At 42.7% G+C, this 21,764-nt stretch overlaps 1 protein-coding gene across 3 annotated transcripts in view; it reads left to right on the top strand.

Annotated features, from left to right (window-relative positions):
• The first annotated feature begins 708 nt into the window (after positions 1-708).
• The window catches only part of ldlrad4a (low density lipoprotein receptor class A domain containing 4a), a 457,749-nt gene continuing 436,693 nt past the window's right edge, over positions 709-21,764 (top strand). For 2 of the 3 annotated variants that reach the window (XM_078541086.1, XM_078541082.1), the window contains exon 1: positions 709-823. The gene's annotated coding sequence lies outside the window, so the exon portion shown is untranslated. The remainder of the gene's footprint in view (positions 824-21,764) is intronic. The other variant, XM_078541084.1, reaches the window with a different exon arrangement.

Here is a 21,764-nt window from a genome sequence, read left to right as displayed (position 1 = left end):
GGGCCAACCGATATTCCATAAGATAAAAACAAAATACTGCGGATGCTGGAAATCTGAAACAAATTTAGAAAATGCTGGAAAAGCTCAGCAGGTCTGGCAGCATCTTTGGAGAGAGAAACAGAGTTAACGTTTCCAGTCCATATGAGGAGCAACCCTTTGTAATGAATAATGTTTATCAATTTTTTTTCCAAATTGGAAAAGGCTCCTTTTTCGAGAAATAGAAACTCGGTGTATTTTTCCTCTGAACAGCTAGTTAAGATAAACAAATATGTAAGTGTATTGCTTTGGGTGAAATACTTTTGCAAATTCCCGCAAGGGTTCCTCCACTCAACCACTGGCAAGACACACAGCGCAACCAGGCGGTGTAGTGTCACCTTCCCGTCCTGCAGGTGGCGCGGCGGCGGCGGCGAGATGAGAGGAGATGAGCTCGGTGGAAAGGGGGGAGGGGCAGAGATAGGGAGCGAGCGAGAGAGAGAGACAGGGGGAAGGGCTTTTCTTTTCCCTTGTCCTTGCCGCGCGGCTCCCCCTCCCCCCTCCCTTCTGCATGTCTCGCGCGTCTGTCTGAATGGAGCTCGAGCGAAGTAGTGGAAGATGGAGTGACGACACGCGGCGGGGGAGGGGGGTCGCGCGGAGGCTGAGTGTGCGAGAGACGGTTAGGGGGGGAGGGGAGGGGAGGGAGGAGCGGCAGCGCGAGGAGGAGGAGGAGGAGGAGGAGCTCGAGCGCCGCTCAGTCAGTCAGTCAGTCAGTGAGACGGCGATAAAGACGCCAGACAAGAGCCGCGGGGCTGATTGAGAGAGAGAGAGGGAGAGAGAGAGAGAGAGAGTGAGTCTCGCTGTCACTGCATTTATCCACGGTTTATTTTTGTGGGGGGGGGGTGGGAAGTGGAGGGAATGGGGAAGTTTTTAATTCGGAAGCACAACTGTACGTTTGTTGTTAATAATCCTGTCAGTCGCCGATTTCCAGCGGCGGGTTGTATAAAAATGGTTGTTTGCGGTGGCTGTTGCAGTCTGTGTGTGTGTTTGTGTTCCTATAGAAGCCAGACAGGGAGGCAGACTGGGGGGGGGGGGGCAGTCTGTCTGAAAGCTGTGTGTGTGTCTCTGTGTTTAGCCAGAGGGGCCCAAGTTTAAAGTCAACTGCACATCCAGCATCAGCTGGCGGCGGCGGGGGGTGGAAGCCACTCCGTGACAGCAAATTAAAAATCCTTTTAAAGTGTGGCACATGCCCTGCAGAACTTGTGCGTCAAGTCATTATTGCACCGCAATTGGAGGTAGTTTGGTGATTTTGTTTTTAAAAAAATTGATGGGCATTTTTCGTTACCACATTTACCGTTTAAATTGCTTGAAAAGCTGGCTTTGCTTTTTTTTTTGGACCAAAAAAATAAATCTCTTGGATGCCAAATGCACCAAGGGCTAATGTATTAATGAAGTTCAATGTGTCATAATCCCACTGCAGAAAGTGTCTAGCTTGTTTTTTTTTTAAAAAAAAAGTTTGTTGCGAAAGTGGAGGATGATTGAGGATGCTTCAGGGTGGTTCACCTTGGATCTGAGTTGCTTTTGGACTGTTGAGTAACCGTGAATGATTAAACTCCAAGCCAGTAGTGGCGCAAACATTAATCTGCCGTTCATTAATCCCCATCCCTTGACTATTTTTCATTTCATTTATACCCTTCAATGTCAAAGCAGATCTTGGATCCCTCTTGCTACATTGTGTGTTGTACACAGCATCCCTCTCTATGTGGATAATGTATGGAGTTCTTCATTTTGGCATATTTGCAATGTGAAGTTTGAAAGACAGTCATTTATTTATTTTTGACAATACAGACAATATTTATATTGTTCTTTCGGGAGGATGAAGAAGTGCATCAATTTCAGTGAAGCTTTCCTGATGTTTCGGGAGACTTTTAACTAATTGGGCTCCTAAGCTCTCTGCCTTTGGGTTTTGGTGTTTCTGGTGTAAAAGATCATAGTTACCAACCCACATCCCATCACTGCAAGGTGCAGCATGTTGCTGCTCTTATACAATGTTATTAAAAAAAATAATGTGTGACCTCAGGTGACTTGTGTTCATTTGATGTCATGAGCATTATTTTCACGTACAAAATAGTTGTAAACAACCTGTTCCTTTTCAAATCATGCACATGCATATATTTATGTAAAAAAGAAAGACTTTGTTTATATAGTGCTTTTCACGACAACTGGATGCCTCAATGTGCTTTATAGCCAATGACGCACTTTTGAAGTATAGTCACTATTGCAATTTAGGTATAAGAATTTTTAAAAATAAGATTATAGTTCTGTCACTGTAATCAGTGAACCAGCACAGAAGGAGGACATTTGGCCCATTGTGTTTGTGTTGGCTCTCTGCAAGACCAAATCAACCCTTCCCACTCCCACTCGTTTTCTTTGTAGCCCTGCAAATATCTTCTCTTCAAGTGCTTATCCAATTTCCTTTTAAAATCCATGATTGAATCTGCCTCCATCAATCTCCCCTGGCAATGCATTCGAGATCCTAACTACTTATAGAATCATAGAAATTTACAGCATGGAAGGAGGCATTTGGTCCATCGTGTCCATGCTGGCTGACAGGTAGCCATCCAACATAACCCCATTTTCTAGCTCTTGGTCTGTAGCCATGTAGCTTATGGGACTCCATGTGTGTATTTAAGTACTTTTAAATGTTATGAAGGTTTCTGCCTTTCCCACCCTTTCAGGCAGTGAGTTCTAGATCCCCACCACTCACTGGGTAATACATTTTCCCTCAATCCCCTTTAAGCCTCTTACCCTAAATCTGTGCCCCTGGCTATGGCCGTCTCAACCAAGGGAAATAAGGCCTTCTATCCGCTTTACCTAGACCCCTCCTAATTTTATAGATCTCCCCTCAACCTCTTCTGTTCCAAAGAAAACAACTCTAGCCTCTCTGATTTTTCCTCGTAAATAAAATTCCCCAGTCCAGGCAATATCCTCATAAATCTCCCCTGTCATCCAAATCACCTCTTTCCTATAATGAGGTGATGAGAACTCCAGTAGCCCAACAAATGTTTTATACAGCGTAACATCCCAGCTTACTCGCTGCGTAAAAAAGATTTTCTTCTGGTTGCCATTGGTTCTTTTGCTGTTCACCTTAAATGTTCACCTCAACCCTTCTGCCAAGCATCATTGGGAGTATATTTCAAATACCCATAGCAAAACATCTGGCCCCTTCCTGTCAAATTGTCTTGCTGCTCTTTGTCTAAGTCTGCACATTTGTACCTGATTGTTTCACTCAACTGCCAGCAATAAGACTAAAGCTTCATTTCAGTTTTACTAAGTTTCTTCAAACACAAGACTTCACTACACAGCTTCCTTTGTGCAGCAGATTCCACAAAAATTAGGAAATTGTCAAGTATTTTTTCCTTTTCAGTAATTTTTTGCTTGCCATCTTGAGTTCCTTGTGCAAGAAAATTGATTTGTAAACTGTCTTTAGAACACTGTCAATGCTGCTATACAAGGTCATTATATGATGATTTTCCCAATGTTTTTGCTTGTTATAACTAAGTATCGGGTTTTGACAAAAAGAAGTTTGTAGCTGGAAACCTATGCTTTGTTGTACAGTATGTCAGAGATGCTTTGTGCACCATATTGATACTTGCTATTTAAAAAAAAATCAACCTTGGGCATAGTTCCCATATTGCACTTCTGTCCATTTAGTCTCACTTTTTCACATTTTTGTTACCTTTTGTTGCAAAATAAAAAGCTGAAGAGGTAGGAAGGTACAAATCAACAGTGAGTAAAGCGTCTGGAAGCTACTAGTGACGTTTGAAAGCAGCTAATCCTGTAGGGCCAGTCGGGATAACCTAAAATAACTGAAAAGAGGTGAGACTACCAGCATAAATTTAACTGTAAATTTGTCTTTTGTATATTTGAATGCCCCCAAAGGTCTCAGCCTCTTTCAAAAGCTTGGCCATCAACTTGTTTTTGCCCAGAGTTGTGACCATCATTAGTGTCAGCTCAAATAGAGAAAGGTTTGGTGGATTTATTTTGAAAGTACTAAAGAGAAACCAGGGGCATAAAAATAAGGAAATAGCAGACATGCTGAATAATTACTTTGTGTCAGTGTTTATAGTAGAGGAAGAGGTCAGCATGTGGGAAATCCCAAGAAATTAGGGATGGGTATTCACCAAAATTAACATAAACAAAACAGTGACAAAGAAAATAATGATAAATCCCTGGGACCCGATGATCTACATCCCGAACTGTCACAAGAGGTGGCTGTAGAGATAGTGAATGCAATGGTGGTCATCTTACAAAATTCTAAAGATTCTGGAACGGTGCCTGCAGATTGAAGGTATCAAATGTAACCCCATTCTTTAAGAAAGGAGGGAGAGAAAAAACGGGGAACTGCAGATCTGTTAGCCTGACATCAGTGGGAAAATACTAAAATCTATTATTAAATATATGATAACAGGACGCTTAGAAAATAATGGTAGGATTGGGCAGAGTCAACATGGATTTATGAAATGAAAATCATGTTTGAGGATGCTTCTCACTGAAAAGATGAGGGGGAACCAGTGGATGTGGTGTATTTGGATTTTCAGAAGGCTTTCGATAAGGTCCCACACAAGCAGATAGTAAACAAAATTAGAATACCTGAGATTGGAGGTAATGGGCTAGCATGGATTGAGGATTGGATAACGGACAGAAAACAGAAACAGGTCATTCTCAGGTTGGCAAGCTGTGACTCGTGGGGGACCACAAGCTTCGGTGCATAGGCCACGGCTGTTCACAATCTATACCAATGATTTGGATGTGGGGACCAAATATAATATTTCCAAGTTTGCTGATGACACGAAGCTGGATGGGAATTGTATTGAGAGTATGATGCAAAGAGGATTCAGGGGGATTTGGACAGGCTAAGTGAGTGGGTAAGAACATGGCAGATGGAATATAATATGGATAAGTGTGAGGTTATCCACTTTGGTAGGAAAAACAGGAATGCAGAGTATTTCTTAAATGGTGAGAGGTTGGGATATATTGATGTCCAAAGAGACCGGGTGTCCTGGTTCATAAGTCACTGAAAGCTAACATGCAGGTGCAGTATGCAATTAGGAAGGCAAATGATATGTTGGCCTTTCTTGCAAGAGGATTTGAGTACAGAAGTAAAGATGCCTTACTTCGATTATATAGAACTGTGGTTAGATCGTACCTGGAATATTGTGTACAGTTTTGGTCCCCCTTACTTAAGGAAGGATATAGTTGCCATAGAGAGTGCAGCGGAGGTTCACCAGATTAATTTCTGGGATGGCAGGATTGTCCTATGAGGAAAGATTGAGGACACTGGGCCTGTGTTCTCTAGAGTTTGGAAGAATGAGAGGTGATTTTATTGAAACTTACAGAATTCTTAAGGGCTAGACAGATCTCATGAACCTGTAATTATGATATTACAGATTTTAAGGGTAACGGTTTTAAAGGCACATTTTTGTTTTCAAATCATTTCATTGAGTTTAAAAGCCTTTTTCAAAACGGAAGTATGGACAGACAACATGGCACCCTCTGGTTTTTATTCAAATCCTGTCGGACTTGAATCTCTTTCAAAGGGCTCTCCAGGGATGTCCATTGAATTCTAAAAGGTGTGAAAAGCCATTTTACTTCTGAGGGAACAGGAGACAGGAAGGGACTTCAAAGCACATCAGCATAATTAAGTTAATTGACTGGTGGTACAGTGCTTCATCGAAATTAACAAAGCAGCCATTTTAAGTTTTTGGAACTGTGTAAAGTCTGTTTGAGAACAGCCATTTGTGTGCAGAACCACAGGAGGAACTGAGAAAACAACTTCTGAGAAGGTTCTTGTCCAAGGGAGGACAAAGAGGCAGGTATCAAGAATTGAACTGCTGCTGAAAGAGTCCAGGCAATCTTCAAATGCCGCAACAACAGAATTAGTGAGGAATAAGAAACCTCTCCCAAAAACCTGCTAACCTGTTGAGTCCACCTGGAAGGGCAAATTGAATAGCTGACTGCAGCAGCCATCGCAACTGTTAAACCGAACACCAAGTTTCAAACCCTTCACTTCGGAAAGAAGGAATTCAAGCAACTGGCCTGCAAAGATATCTCTCAGACACTGATTTGAAAATCTCATTTTTAAGTATCTTTTTTTGTTTATCTGTATTTTAATCATTGTGACTGTTTTTTTGTTAATATCTTTATCACTTTTACTTAAATGACTTTCAGCAGTAGTTTTAAAATGAACTAACCTTTATCTTGTTTAAGACTAAAGCTTGTCTACTGGGTTACTTTTGAATTGAACCACACATAAGTTACAAGGGGGCTACACACACACACACACACACACACACACATTCGTAGCTCAAGGACCACTTTTAAGGAAAAGCCTTTTTATGTCTTCATGACCCAGAGTAGATGCAGAAAGGTTGTTTCCCTTGGTTGGGGGGTCTAGAACCAGGGGACACAGTCTTAGAATAAGGGAAAAGCCACTTAGGACTGAGATGAGGAGGAATTTCTTCACTCAGAGGTAGTGAATATTTGGAATTCTCTACCCCAGAGGGTTGTGGAAGCTCAGCCATTGAGTATTTTCAAGGCAGAGATTGATAGATTTCTAGATACTAATGACATTAAGGGATAGGGGAGTAGCATAGGAAAATGGCATTGAGGTAGATGATCAGCCATGATCTAGTTGAATGATAGAGCAGGTTCGGAGGGCTGAATGGCCTACTCCTGCTCCTGTGTTCCTAATGGCATTAAGAGTGACAAATCCACAGGACAAGATGCTTTTTCTTCCCAAGTTTCTAAAGGAAGCAGGTGAGAACATTGCTGATGCCTGACCTATAATCTTCCAGAGTTCTTTTGAGAACCATTCGTTTAGATTGGAAAATTGCAAGCCATTCCTTTTATTTAAGAAGGGTGAAGGAGGGAACCAGGGAATTATAGACCAGTTAGCTTGACACCTGTTTTCTGGAAATTGTTTAGAGTCTATAATTAAGGATAACATGGCTGAATACCTTGAAATTATTCAGATGATCAGAGAGCTGGTGTGGATTTGTAAGTTTGTCAGGCCGAACAAATCTGATTGTATTTTTTTTGAAGAAGTAACTAAAGTAATGGCTAGAGAAATGTCTATGGATGTTATTCATATGGACTTCTAGAAGGCATTTGATAAAGTCCTTCATAAGTGACTGGTAGCTAAAATTAAAGCTTTTGAAACTGAAGGCAAATTATTGACCTGGTTAGGTAATTGGCTGACTGGTAGGAATTAGAGAGTAGGGATAATGGGCAGGTACAATAATTGGCTGGATGTAAATAGTGGTGACCCCCAAGGATCTGTGTTGGGGCCTCAACTATTCACAATATTTATTCACGAGTTAGATCATGGGATAAAAAGCCACAAATCCAAGTTTGCAGATGACACAAAGATAGGTGACATTGTAAGCAGTGTAGATGGAAGCATAAAATTATAGAAAGATATTGATAGGTTAGGTGAATGTGCAAAACTGTTGCAAGTATATTTTAATGTAGGTGAGGCCATCCACTTTGGTCCTCAACAGAATAGAACAGGGAACTTCCTAAATGGTGAAAAACTAGGAATGAGGAATGGAAACCCAAAGAGACTTGAGGGTATCAACATATGAATTAGGAGCAGGGGTAGGCCATTTCCACTAGAGCCTTCTCCACCATTCAATAAGATTATGGCTAATCTAATTGTATCCTCAACTCCACATTCCCATCTACTCCCGGTAACATTTTGCTTTCCTTGTTTATCAAGAATCTTACCTACTGCTGCCTTAAAAATATTCAAAGACTCTGCTTCCACTGCCTTATGAGGAATAGAGTTCCAAAGACTGTACCCTGACAGAAAAAAATTCTCCTCCTCTCTCTTAAATGTTCAACCTCTTGTTTGTAAACAGTGACCCTTAGTTCTAGATTGGGCCTGTTCAACCTTTCCTCGTTGGGGGCTACACTTCAATTTTTCTCACACTTGGGGGATGGATGAGCAAATTTCAGGAAGCTAAGGTTTGGCGCAACATTAAACATGAATTTGAAAAAAAATGCTGCCTTATGATTAGAAACAACTTGCTGAGCAAGAAAAATTCTCACAATAAATTGATAATTAAAAAATGAGTAATTAAAGACGGCCATTCGAGTTTGAAAGGGTGAGAGTGTGTGTGTCCTAACTCTGAGTCTCAGGGTGTTCACTCACTCACCCTCACCCATTGTGAGAGTGCCTGTTAGTGTGTGAGGGTAAGGGTGAATGAGAACCCTGCGACTGGGAATGAGCCAGACACACACCCTGTCCTCCCTATTAGACCCTCTCTCACATGTGCGCTCACCCTCTCATAAACGTGTTTGTGCACACAATGACCAAATTCACCCCACGCCCCTCGCTTGCCCCCCTGCCCCGCGATCGCCCCACCACCACCCTCTCCTCTCTTGCCTCCCCCCCCCCACCCCCCCCCCCCCCCTCCTCCAACCACCACTCTCTCCTCTCTGGCCCGCCTTGTCTTCTCTCTGGCTCCCCCCCTCTCTCTTTCTCTCTGCCTGCCTCCCTCTCTCTCTCTGCCTCTGTTCACCATCAGCACAGCTGCAGTGGTCATTGAAGGTGTGACTATCTAGCACCTTCTTTGCAGTAGATCAACCTGGGCCTCATTGTCCCCATGGCATCCAAGCCACCCAAGCTTGTTGTCGGGCAGAATTCAGAGCAGTTACGTGACCCCTTTTATTTATCCTTTTTACTCTGTTTACTCTGCACTAGAGAGTCCCAAAACATAACAATCATAAACTTTGTATTTGCAACACCATGAGTACCTTTTGAGACTCAAGGCTTTGCTGAAAGACAGGATCTGACTCTGAGATTTGAAACAGTGGAGGAAAGGCAATTTACAGGCTGTTGCAGGTTAACATTAGATCATGACCTAAGGGGGACAGGATCCTTGAAGAATTGGCTCGGTACCTGGGACACGAGAGAGAAAGGATCAGTTATGTTATTGATCGAGTACAACTGGCTAAGATTGTGAAAACAGAACTAAGAAAGATTGACGTAGAGAGGAATTAGCAAGAGAGGAAAGAGATAAAGAGATGAAAAAACATGAAATGGAGCATGAGTTCTGATTGCAAAACTGAGTTGAGTAGGAGAAGTGAGGCTCACTCTTAATTTTGGAAAGGAATTTTCACTTAGTACCTACATTTAGTGAGCAGGGAGCAGAGATGTACTCTTGTCATGCGGGAAAATAGCGATGAATCTGAATTGATTGAAAAAACAGTGGACTATGCTCCTCCAAAGTGTTTTGGTAGGGAAGGCTTTGGAGATGTACTCATCTCTTTCAGCAGAGCACTTGTGTGATTACGAGGAAGTAAAGGCTGCTTATGAGTTGATGCCAGAGGCCTACAGGCAGAAATTTAGAAATTTGAGAAAAAGAACAGGCAAGACCTATGTAGGATTTGCCAGGGGAAACAAAATGGGTGTTCAACAGGTGGTGTAGGTTGTCAAAGGTTGAACAGAACTTTGATAATCTTAGGAAGATGATATTGTTGGAGGAATTCAAAAATAGTACCCCTTTGGGGTTAAGGTCTCACCTGGAAGATTACAGAGTTCATAAAATAAGGGAAGCCTTGTATTGACATATGATTATGAGTTAACTCATAAAATATTTAGTATAAACAGCCTCACTTTGGAATCTTCTAGAGAAAATGAAATGAGAGAGGGGTCAATGATGAGAGAGGTGGAAAAAGTAAAGACCAAGGCCCATCTCAGTTTAGTGGAAGTGAAAGTTCGGAACTCAGGTAAAGTTCAAGGGGTCTGACGTGCTGCTTTTGTCACAATAAAGGGCACATGAACTCTGAATGGTGGAAGTGTAAAAGCAAGACTGTAGCATTAGTATGGTTGCACAGTGTCCTCCTGGCAAATACTGTTCTATAGGGTAAAGCTTATGACAAGCCCGGTAGGTTCTTCTGTATTTACTGATGGAATAAATCAGAGTGAAAAAAGCTATAGAAATTGTTTAAGGGTGATGTATATCCATTTTTGTCCAATGAGGCAGTGAAGTCAGTTGTTATCTTTAAACTTACAAGAGCGGCACAGTTACTGATGGTGGTAGGTGCCATGAAGCTCTCCAAAAAGTTTGCTGAATAATAAAGTTTTGAATTAGGGTATTGATGGAAATTGTTCACCTGTTCCTTTTTATAAGTTTAATTTGAGATGTTGCTTTGTCACTGGTTTTGTTATTGTGGGTGTTGTTCCGACTTTATCTGTTGAAGGTATTGATTTCTTATGAAGTGACTTGACTGGAGATAAGGCATTGCTGTCTCCAGTGGTTTTTGGGAAACCTGTTGAAACTGAGGTTGTACAGGAAAGCAGAATAACTTAAAAAAACAATTATATTTTTTTGTACCTCTGCTGCAAAAAATAATGTTTTGACTAGGGATGTGTCCAAACAGTCAGCTAATTGGCCTGCTAGCATTAAAAGGACATTGGACCATCAGGCTTAAAAGAAAAAGTTAATGGCAGTTGGAGACGAGTTAAAGCCATCTGAATGAAAAATGCAGGAAACGCACAATCAAGGTGTGACAAAGCCGTTAGCAATAGTAGTCAAAGCTAATGATGAAACAAAGGAAAGGAATGCTTTAAAGGAGAGTGGAAAAGCTGAATCCAGTGGTGACATTATAGAACTATGAGGAAGGATATGTGCTCTTGAACGCAAATTAAAACTTCAAAATGACAAGGCAATTGCTCTTGCTAGAAAGGAATTAGATAAAGCTCGAAGTAAGTGGGAGGAAGGGCAGAAAAACGATAATTCAGAAAATTCATAACCTGATACTTTTCATTCCGTTCTTCTTAGCTGAGCATCGATATAACCTCAATGAAGTTCTTAAATCAGCTACAGATGATTTTACTCGACAGAAAATGGACTGCTTGCACAAAAAGAGGCAATGTTAAACCTGTGTCTATTGGAAAAGAAAGCCAAAGAGTTCGATCATTGTTAGACAAGAACTTGGAGTTAGAAGTGATCCTGAATTTAGACAGGATGAGGTGAAACATAGGAATGCAGGAGTAGGCCATTCAGTCCTTTGAGCCTGCTTGACCTTTCAACTAGACCATGGCTGATCACTTACCTCAACACCATTTTCCCAAGCTATCTCCATATCTAGAAATCTATCAATCTCTGTCTTGAGGTGATGGTGTAGTACAGCAGCAATCTAGAGACCCAGGGTAATGCTCTGGGGACCTGGGTTCGAATCCTGCCATGACAGTTGGTGGAATTTGAATTCAATAAAAATCTGGAATTATTGATCCTGAAACCATTGTCAATTGTTGTAAAAACCCACCTGATTCACTAATGTCCTTAGAGAAGGAAATCTGCCATTCCTAACTGGTCTGCGTACATGTGACTCCAGACCCACAGCAATGTGGTTGGCTCTTAAATGCCTAGCAAGCCATTCAGTTGTATCAAACTGCTACGAAGTCTCAAAAAAGGAATGAAACCAGACTGACCACCCGGCATCCACCTAGGCACAGAAAACGACAATGGCAAATTCAGCCCTGTCGAGCCTGCAAAGTCCTCCTTACTAACTTCTGGGTGCTAGTGCCAAAATTGGGAGAGCTATCTTACAGACTAGTCAAGCAACAGCCTGACATAGTCATCCTCACGGAATCATATCTTACAGATAATGTCCCTGACACCAGCATCATCATCCCTGGGTATGTCCTGTGGCAGCACAATGGTCTACAGTTGGGAGGGAATTGCCCTGGGAGTCCTCAACATCGACTCTGGACGCCATGAAGTCTCATGGCATCAGGTCAAACATGGGCAAGGAAACCTCCTGCTCATTTCCACGTACTGCCCTCCTCAGCTGAAGAATCACTGCTCCTCCATGTTGAACATCACTTGGAGGAAGCACTGAGGGTGGCAAGGGTGCAGAATATACCCTGGGTGGGAGACTTCAATGTCTATCACCGAGTGGCTTGGTAGCACCACTACTGACCGAGCTGCCGAGGCCTAAAGGACATAGCTGCTAGACTGGGTCTGCGGTAGGTAATGAGGGAACCAACAAGAGGGAAAAGCATACTTGACCTCATCCTCACCAAACTGCTTACCGCAGATGCATCTGTCCATGACGACAGTATCGGTAGGAGTGACCACTGCGCAACCATTGTGGAGATGGGGTCCCGCTTTCACATTGAGGATACCCTCTGTTGTGTTGTGTGGCACTACCACTGTGCTAAATGGGATAGATTTCAAAAAGATCCAGCAACTCAGGACTGGGCATCCGTGAGGCACTGTGGGCTATCAGCAGCAGCAGAATTGTACTTGAACACAATCTGTAACATCATGGTCCGGCATATCCCCCACTCTACCATTACTGTCAAGCCAGGGGATCAACCCTGTTCAATGAAGAGTGCAGGAAGGCATGCTAGGAGCAGCACCAGGCCTCCCTAAAACAGGTGTCAGCCTGGTGTAGCTATAACATAGGACAACTTGCGTACCAGACGGCATAAGCAGCAAGTGATAGAGGTAAGCGAACCAACAACCAACGGATCAGATCTAAGCTCTGCAATCCTGCCACATCCAATAATGAATGGTGGTGGACAATTAACAACACACTGGAGGAGGAGGCTCCACAAATATCCCCACCCTCAATGACAGGGGAGCCTCGCACATCAGTGCAAAAGATAAGGCTGAAGCATTTGCTACAATCTTCAGCCAGAAGTGCCGAGTGGATGATCTATCTCAACCTCTTCCAGAAGTCGCCATCACTAGACACCAGTCTTCAGCCAATTTGTTTCACTCCATGTGCTATCAAGAAATGGCTGATGGCACTGGATACTGCAAAGGCTATGTGGTCTGGCAATATTTCTGCAATAGTACTGAAGACTTGTGCTCCAGAACTTGCCATGCCCCTAGCCAAGCTGCTCCAGAACAGCTAAAACATTGGCATCTACCCGGCTATGTGGAAAATTGTCCAGGTATGTCCTGTACACAGAAAGTAGGACAAATCCAACCCGGCCAATTACCGCCGCATCTGTCTACTCTCAATCATCAGCAAAGTAATGGAAGGTGTCATCAACAGTGCTATCAAGCGGCAGTTGCTTAGCAATAACCTCATCGATGCCCTGGCTGGGTTCCGCCAGGGCCACTCAGCTCCTGACCTCATTTCAACTTTGGTTCAAACATGGAGATAAGAGCTGACCTGCAGAGGTGAGGTGAGAGTGACTACCCTTGACATCAAGGCTGCATTTGACCGAGTGTGGCATCAAGGAGCCCTAGCAAAACTGGAGTCAATGGGAATCACAGGGAAAACTCTCAGCTGGTTGGAGTCATAGCTAGCACAAAGGAAGATGGTTGTGGTTGTTGGAGGTCAGTCATCTCAGCTCCAGGATATCACTGCAGGAGTTCCTCAGGGTAGTGCCCTTGGGCCAAACATCTTCAGCTGCTTCATCAATGACCGACCTTCCATCATAAGGTCAGAAGTGGGGATGTTCGCTGATGATTGCACAATGTTCAGCACCATTTGTGACTCCTCAGATACTGTCGAAGTCCATGTCCAAATGCAGCAAGACCTGGACAATGTCCAGGCTTGGGCTGACAAGTGGCAAATAACATTCGTGCCACACAAGTACCAGGCAATGACCATCTCCAACAAGAGAGAATCTAACCATCGCCCCATGATGTTCAATGGCATTACCATCTCTGAATTCCCCACTATCAACATCCTGGGGGGGTGGTTACCATTGACCAGATACTATACTGGACTACCCATATAAATTCTGTGGCTGCAAGAGCAGGTCAGATCCTAGGAATCTTGTGATGAGTAACTCACCTCCTGACTCCCCAAAGCCTGTCCACCATCTACAAGGCACAAATGTCAGGAGTGTGATGTAATACTCCCCACTTGCCTGGATGTGCAGCTCCCACAACGCTCAAGAAGCTTGACCATCCAGGACAAAGCAGCCTGCTTGATTGACACCACTTTCGCTAACATTTACTCCCTCTGCCACTGATGCACAGTGTGCCATCTACATGATGCACTGCAGGAATTCACCAAGGCTCCTTAGACAGCACCTTCCAAACACATGACCACTACCATCTAGAAGGACAAGGGCAGCAGATAGATGGGAACACCAACACCTGGAAATTCCCCTCCAAGCCACTCACCATCCTGACTCGGAAATATATCGCCATTTCTTCACATTTGCTGGGTCAAAATCCTGGAACTCCCTTCCCAACAATACTGTGGGTGTACGTACACCATGTGGACTGCAGCGGTTCAAGAAGGCAGCTCACCACCACCTTCTCAAGGGCAACTAGGAGTAGGCAATAAATGCTGGCCCAGTCAGCGAAGCCCCCATCCCGTGAATGAATAAAAAAATAGCTTCCACAGTCCTCTGGCGTAGAGAGAAGAAATTCTTCCTCATCTCGGTGCTAAATGGGCTGCCCCTATTCTGAGACTGTGTCCCCTGGTTCTAGACCTCCCCAGCCAGGGGAAACATTCCTTCTGCATCTACCCTGTCTAGGCCCTTAAGAGTTTTGTAAGTTTCAAGGAGATCATCTCTCATTCTTCTAAACTCTAGAGATTAAAGGCTTAACCTCTCCTCATAGGACAGTCCCGCCATCCCAGGAATTAGTCTGGTGAATCTCCGCTGCGCTCACTTTATGGCAAGTATATCCTTCCTTGGGTAAGGGGACCAAAATTGTACATAATACTCCAGGTCCGGTCTAATCAAGGTTCTACACAATTGAAGTATGACTTCTTTACTCTTGTACTGAAATCGATTGTTATGAAGAACAGTTCAGATGGTTGGTTGAAACTTTTTTTCCAAGACTTGGACATTAAAAACATGCGGACTTAGAGTAAAATGGAGATCAGAGTGAACAGAGTGGTTCAATCTGCTTCAAACAGTGGAAACCCTGATGACAATGTATTGTCTAGCTTTAAAGGAAGATAATGGAAATATCTGAACCCAGAAGGTAAGAAGTGATATGACAGAGGATTGATTCTGATTCACAGCTGTCAGCACCCAGAAGCAGATGGTTTGCCAGAAATTAGTAATGTTCTTGACAAAGTTAACCAGACCAAAAAAATTGTGAAACCTTTGGGCACAAATACTGTTACAAGGGGCCAGCCTATGCATAATCGAATACAGATGTTAGAGAGCAACATGAAGAATGCAAAACCAAGGTACAATCTTTTAACCAAGAACATGGAAAAGCTGTACGGACTATGCAAAATGGGAAAAAAAGCAGATCTTTTGCGCAGATTGAAAGAAAACGAATTGACCAGTAGTAAAAGAAACTTGTTTGCCAGAGAGTTGGGATTCTAAGAACTTACGCAAGCTGGACTTTAAATCTTAATTGTCACATGAGTGTTTGGTGTTGAGCCTTATAATGTTGTCAAGACAAAATGTATAGCGATGAAATGTGACAAATAGTGGTTAGTTGTGGAGGAGATACTATATAGACCACAACCCATTGGTGTACCTAGAAAAGCTGAAATCCAAGAACCAAAGGTTGTTTGATGCTTCAGCCATTTACACTAAAAATTGTGCATGTTGCCAACCAAAAAAATGTGATTGTGGATGCACTGTTGAAAGTTTAAAGAACAAGGGATGGTAACAATGCCTTAAAGATGGGTGAACGTATTGTAAAGATTGTAAAATAAAATTATTTGTAATGAAGCTTGTTTTGTAAATACGATATATCGTTGCTACCTGTGTAGCAAGCTATTTGCTAAAGTGTTAATGATGTTAAGAACTTGTTAAGAAAACTTTACTACGGTAAAGCTTTCTTTATTCCAAGGGGTGTGGGGGGGAAGTGTGCAGGCCTTTGACTTGGAAGCAATAACAATAAGGAAAATTTAGAATTACTTCAAATGTTTGAGGAATCTGTAATTTTTGAAAAATGTTTGAAAGGACTTTTAAGAATTTGTATCACTTGTAAAACCACACTCAATAACCTATAGAGAAATAAATCTTTTCTTCTATAGCAAACTCACTTTGTGCTTCTGAAGACGTATTCCCTCCTCTGTAGCCTTCATTCTCACTCTCTCTAAACTTCAGCTCATCCAAATCCCTGCTGCCTGTAACCTATCCTGCACCACCTGGCTGGCTTACCATCCCTCACTAACCCACATTAGCCCTAGATCCTAGAACCTTACATTTAAATGTATCATTCTTGTGTTTTAATGGTTTCATGCCTTAACCCCTCCCTGTCTCTATAACCTGTAACCCCCTCCACTAGGTATTTGGCTTCGTAGCTGTCCTTGTACACCTGTTCCTTCTAACCACTGGGAGCCATGCCTTCAGTGGAAATTGTGCATGGACTTTTCTGGGCTGCTGTCACAGTTTTGGCTTAATCTGAATCAATTTAAGTCATCTACAGAACCTTATTTCAAACTGCAACAATATCTTTTTTAAGGAAACTTAGATAGTGGAACTAGGCAATCACCCACAATGAGAAATGGCTGCTGTTGCATACCTTGGTAGTGGTTTTCAGAACAGAACAGTGCTTGATCTCTTGGATAGAGGTTGGCATGCATTCATCATATGGCCAGATAGGTTGATTATCAGCCTGTAAATCCTTCCTATATGCCTGATGGCAGGCGCTAAGAGTGGGAGAGTTTCCTGGTCAGCCATACTGCAGAAGACAATGGCAATGGGCTGCAGTACTTTGCCAAGCATAATCATGGACCAATCCAATGGAAGTCCATGGTTGCCAACACCTTCCTAGGGAATGCATCACAATATAAAAAAAATGTAAAGGACATGCAATTAGCAAATTGCATTTATGTTTTGCCTTTAATGCAGTAAAATGCCCCAAAAGGCTTTGTAGAAATATTATCAAACAAAATTTGACATCAAATCAAGGAAGGAGATATTGGGATGGTTCATAAAGGTAGGTTTTAAAACAGTGCCTACAAATTTACAAATTAGGAGCAGGCATAGGCCATTCAGCTCCTTGAGCCTGCTCCTCTATTTGATAAGATCATGGCTGATCTGCTTGTGGCCTTAACTCCACTTTCCTGCCTACCCGCTATACCCTTTGACTCCCTTGTCAATCAAGAATCTAACTCAGCCTTAAAAATATTCAATAACCCTGCCTTCACTGCACTTTGGGGAAGAGAATTCCACAGACCAATGACCCTCTGAGAGAAGAAAATACTCCTGAACTCCATCCGAAAGGGGAGACCCTTATTTAAAACTGTTCCCAGGTTCTAGTCTCCCACAAGCGGAATCATCCACTCTGTCAATCCCCCACCACCGCCCCCTCCGGATCGTGGACGTTTCAATAAATTACCTCTCATTCTTCTAAACTCTCTAATGAATACAGGCCCAACTACCTTCTACCTTCCCTCATAAAATAACCCCTAATCCCAGGAAGCTTAACTTTTAATGCAGTAATATCCCTTCTTGAGTAAGGAGACCAAAATTGTACACAGTACTCCAGGTATGGTCTCACCAACGCCCTATATTCCATCCTACTTGCAATAAATGTCAACATTCCATTCGCCTTCCTAGTCACTTGCTGTACCTGCGCACCAACTGCTTGTGATTCATGTATCAGGACACCCATGTTATGATCCCCAGCTGAGGTTGCCACTAGAAAAGCCTGATCCCAGGGTGGAACCCAGCTTGATAGATCCTAACTTTTATTTATTTGTTTAGATATGTAGAGAGGGACTACTGAACAGAGTCACCGGAGTTTTTTTTATTTGTTCATGGGATGTGGGTGTCGATGGCCATTTAATGCCTATTCCTAATTGTCCTTGTTCAGAGGGCATTTAAGATTCAACCACATTGCTGTAGGTCTGGAGTCACGTGTAGGCCAGTTCAGGAAAGGACACCAGATTTCCTTCCTTAAAGGACATGAAGCAGATGGGTTTTTACAACAATCGACAATGGTTTCATTGTTATCACTAGACTTTTAATTCCAGATTTTTTTAAAATTCAAGTTCCACCATCTGCCATGGTGGGGTCCGAACCCGGGTCCCTAGAGCATTACCCTGGGTCTATGGATAACTAGTCCAGCAACAATAGCACTACACTATTGCCTCCCCCGTCAGCTAATGAACTTATAACAAAAGCATAAAACATTTATTAAACAAGAAAAGATAAACTATATACAATGCTCCATCACCCACAACTATACCTTTGCAGATATATACAGATTTGTAAGGATAACACAAGTTACAAAAGTTTTTTTTTAAATTCACACACTGGATGTGGGCTTTGCTGGCTGGGCCAGCATTTATTGCCCATTCCTAGTTGCCCTTGAGAAGGCGGTGGTGAGCTGCCTTCTTGAGCCGCTGCAGTCCATGTGGTGTAGTTACACCCACTGTGCTGTTAGGAAGGAAGTTCTAGAATGTTGACCCAGCCACAGCGAAGGAACGGCGATATATTTCCAAGTCAGGATGGTGAGTGACTTGGAGGGCAACTTCTAGGTGGTGGTGTTCCCATCTATCTGCTGCCCTTGTCCTTCTTAGATGGTAGTGGTCGTGGGTTTGGAAGGTGCTGTCTAAGGAACCTTGATGAATTCCTGCAGTGCATCTTGTAGATTGTACACACTGCTGCTACTGTGCATCGGTGGTGGAGGGAGTGAATGTCTGTGGGTGTGGTGCCAAACAAGTGGGCTGCTTCGTCCTGGACGGTGTCAAGCTTCTTGAGTGTTGTGGGAACTGCACTCATCCAGGCAAGTGGCGAGTATTCCATCACACTCCTGACATGTGCCTTGTAGATGGTGGACAGGCTTTGGGGAGTCAGGAGGTGAGTTACTCGTCGCTGGATTCCTAATCAATGGAGAGTTTTCCTCCTGATTTCCATTGCCTCCAGTTCTGCTAGGGCTCCTTGATGCCACGCTCTGTCAAATGCTGCCTTGATGGCAAAGGCAGTCACCCTCACGTCACCTCGGGAGTTCAGCTCTTTTGTCCACGTTTGAACCTAGGCGGTAATCAGGTCAGGAGCTGAGTTGCCCTGGCGGAACTCAAACTGGGCGTCAGTGAGCAGGTTATTGCTGCTTGATAGCACTGTTGATGACCGCTTCCATTACTTTACAGATGATCGAGAGTAGACTGATGGGGCGGTAATTGGCCGAGTTGGATTTGTCCTGCTTTTTGGGTACAGGACAAGCCTGGGCAATTTTCAACCTACCTATGTGACAGTTGCTAAGATGACCACTGATGATAAATCTGTGATACATCCGTGAAGGTAAATGTTTTTTCAGAAGGATGAATGGGTAAGAGGCATAACCGCACAGAAGGAAGCCATTTGGCTCATGGAGTCCAGCTCATTGTAGAGCAATCCAATCAGGGCCATTCCCCATTCTACTCCCGTAGCCCTGTAAATTTATTTTCCTTAAATTCCAATTCAATTTCCTTTTGAAATCATTCATTACTTATGCTTTCACAACCCCATAGACATCAAGTTCCAGGTCATTAGCACTTGCTGCATAAAAGTTTTCTTCTTCACATGCACCCTGCATCACTTGCCCAAAACCTGAAATTCCTGTTCCTGGTCCTTGTGTCATTAGCTAATGAGAACAGTTTTTATTTGTCTACCTTATCTAAACTTGTTGTAATCCTGTAAATCTCTGTCAAATCTAGCAAATCTCGTTCAATCTCCGTTGATTCAAGGAGAACCAACCCAGTTTCTACAACCTAACCTTGTAGCTAAAATCTCCTCATCCCTGGAACTATTCTTATAAATATCCTCTAACCCTCTGCACCCTCACATCCTCAAGTGTTGTGACCAGAACTGGATGCAGTATGCTAGTTGTGGCCTAACCAGAGCTTTATAAAAGTTCAGCATAACTTCCCTGCTTTTGTACTGAATACCTCTATTTATGATGGCCAAGATTGCATATGCTTTACTAACTCCTCTCCCATTATGACCTGCCACCTTCAAAGATCTATGCATGTGAATCCTCAGTCACTCTGTCCCTGTACACCCTTTAGGGCTGTGCCAAAGATAAGCTACATTATGTATTTTTGTAAATTTTGCTTTTGCTGTTAGATGTCATGTTTTTGAGAACATTTTCAAAAACAATTGGTTTAAGACTTTTAAATGTTCGATAAATTGAACTGTTAATCTCTAATGAAGCAATATCAGTGCAAATAGTTGTTTGGTAGTACAGAACTTGAGTATCGCTTAAAAAAAAAGAGGCGTAGAAGCTTTTCATCTTACTCCTCTCATCAGGACACTTCGCATGAATACCAATATAAGGGAAAACAACAATTTATACATATGAGAAGAGAATGCTGTTTGGTACAGGCATTGCCGTGGAGGATGCACCAATGACTGAAAATTAACTGCCAAGCATTGTTTGAAATTTAAACCAGACAGCTTGACCCTGATTGGTCAAGGAATTGTCCTGAGGAATGAGTCAGTGAATGGCTGTCACTTATTTAGCTGTAACAGGTGCAATGTGTATACATGTTCTTTCTGCTCTGTGTATTGGTAGCAACACAAGTGGTATTCACCACTAACAGGATGTTGCCGTCAAGCCAAAAAGATGTTCGACCTATCTCACAAATGAGTAATGTGATATGTGAATTTCAGTGCCAGTGTAATGCTAGCTCTGTAGGCCGTACATCCCAAAGACTGGTGGATCATATCAAATAGCATGTCCCAGCCGTTGTTTGCAACAGGCAAGGCACAGACTGTACCCAACGAGCCTGTGCTTGGAAAACTCAAAACACAATGTCCAACATTAGATGTGATTCCGTGATTGGACAACATTTGTTAAATAATCCTCAGTGTGCTAAGAATTATTTAAGATTGTCAGTTGGGCTCACAGTGTGTGCATGCACTGGAGGTTACATATATTAATACATAGGGCCCTGTTCTTTGCAGACAGAAAGAACATGTACACACATTGCGCCTGTTTCGCTTAAACAAAATAAGTGACAGCCATTTGCTGACTCATTCCTCAGGGCAATGCCTTGACCAATCAGGGTCAGGCTGCCTGGTTTAAATTGTGAACAATGCTTGGCAGTTAACTGTCAGTATTCAGCAATTGGTGCATTCTCCATGGCAACACATCTACCAATCAAAGTCCACCTGCCAACCAATCAGCACTCTCTTCTCATACAGCATAAATTGTTGTTTCCCTTATATTGGTATTCTTACGAAGTGTTCTGATGAGTGCAAGACGAAAAGTGTCAACATGTCTTTTTCAACAGTACTCAATATCAATGTATTAGAACATAAATTGATTTATTTACATTTGAGTAACAACTGCACAGTTGAGCTTTGGTTGGAGTTATTTCTTGATTTGTTGGGTCCTAAATTAGGAGGGAGAGTTAAGTAGTACAGATAGGAGCAGGAGGTTGCAAAGGGACATAGACAAACTGTGAATAGCAGAACTATGGCAGATGTTGTTTCATTTGGCCAAGTGTGACGTCATCCATTTTGGATCCAAGAAAGACAAACCAGAGAATTTTCTGCATGACGAGAAACTAGGAATTGTGGAGGAGCAGGGAGATTTGGGTGTCCATGTACACACCACTAAAAACTGCTAGATAGGTATAAAAAGCAAACTAAAGGCTAATAGATTGTTGTTTATATCAAATAGGACTGAGTACAAAGGGGAGAAAAGTTGTTTAGTAGTACAGAGCTTGAGTATTGCTGACAAAAGAGGGATGCTGTTGAAGCTTTTCAACTTGCATTCATCAGGACAGATGAAAGAATACCAAGTTTCAAACGGAACAACAAATTATACTGCATGAGAAAAAGGATGCTGATTGGTTGGCAACTAGACTCTGGTCGAGGTGTTGCCATGGAGAACGCA

This window comes from Cetorhinus maximus, chromosome 4 (genome assembly GCF_964194155.1).
Source record: "Cetorhinus maximus chromosome 4, sCetMax3.hap1.1, whole genome shotgun sequence".
Classification (NCBI taxonomy): domain Eukaryota; kingdom Metazoa; phylum Chordata; class Chondrichthyes; order Lamniformes; family Cetorhinidae; genus Cetorhinus; species Cetorhinus maximus.
The sequence above is the reverse complement of the archived record's forward strand: the minus strand, read 5'-3'. Positions and strand labels throughout refer to the sequence as shown.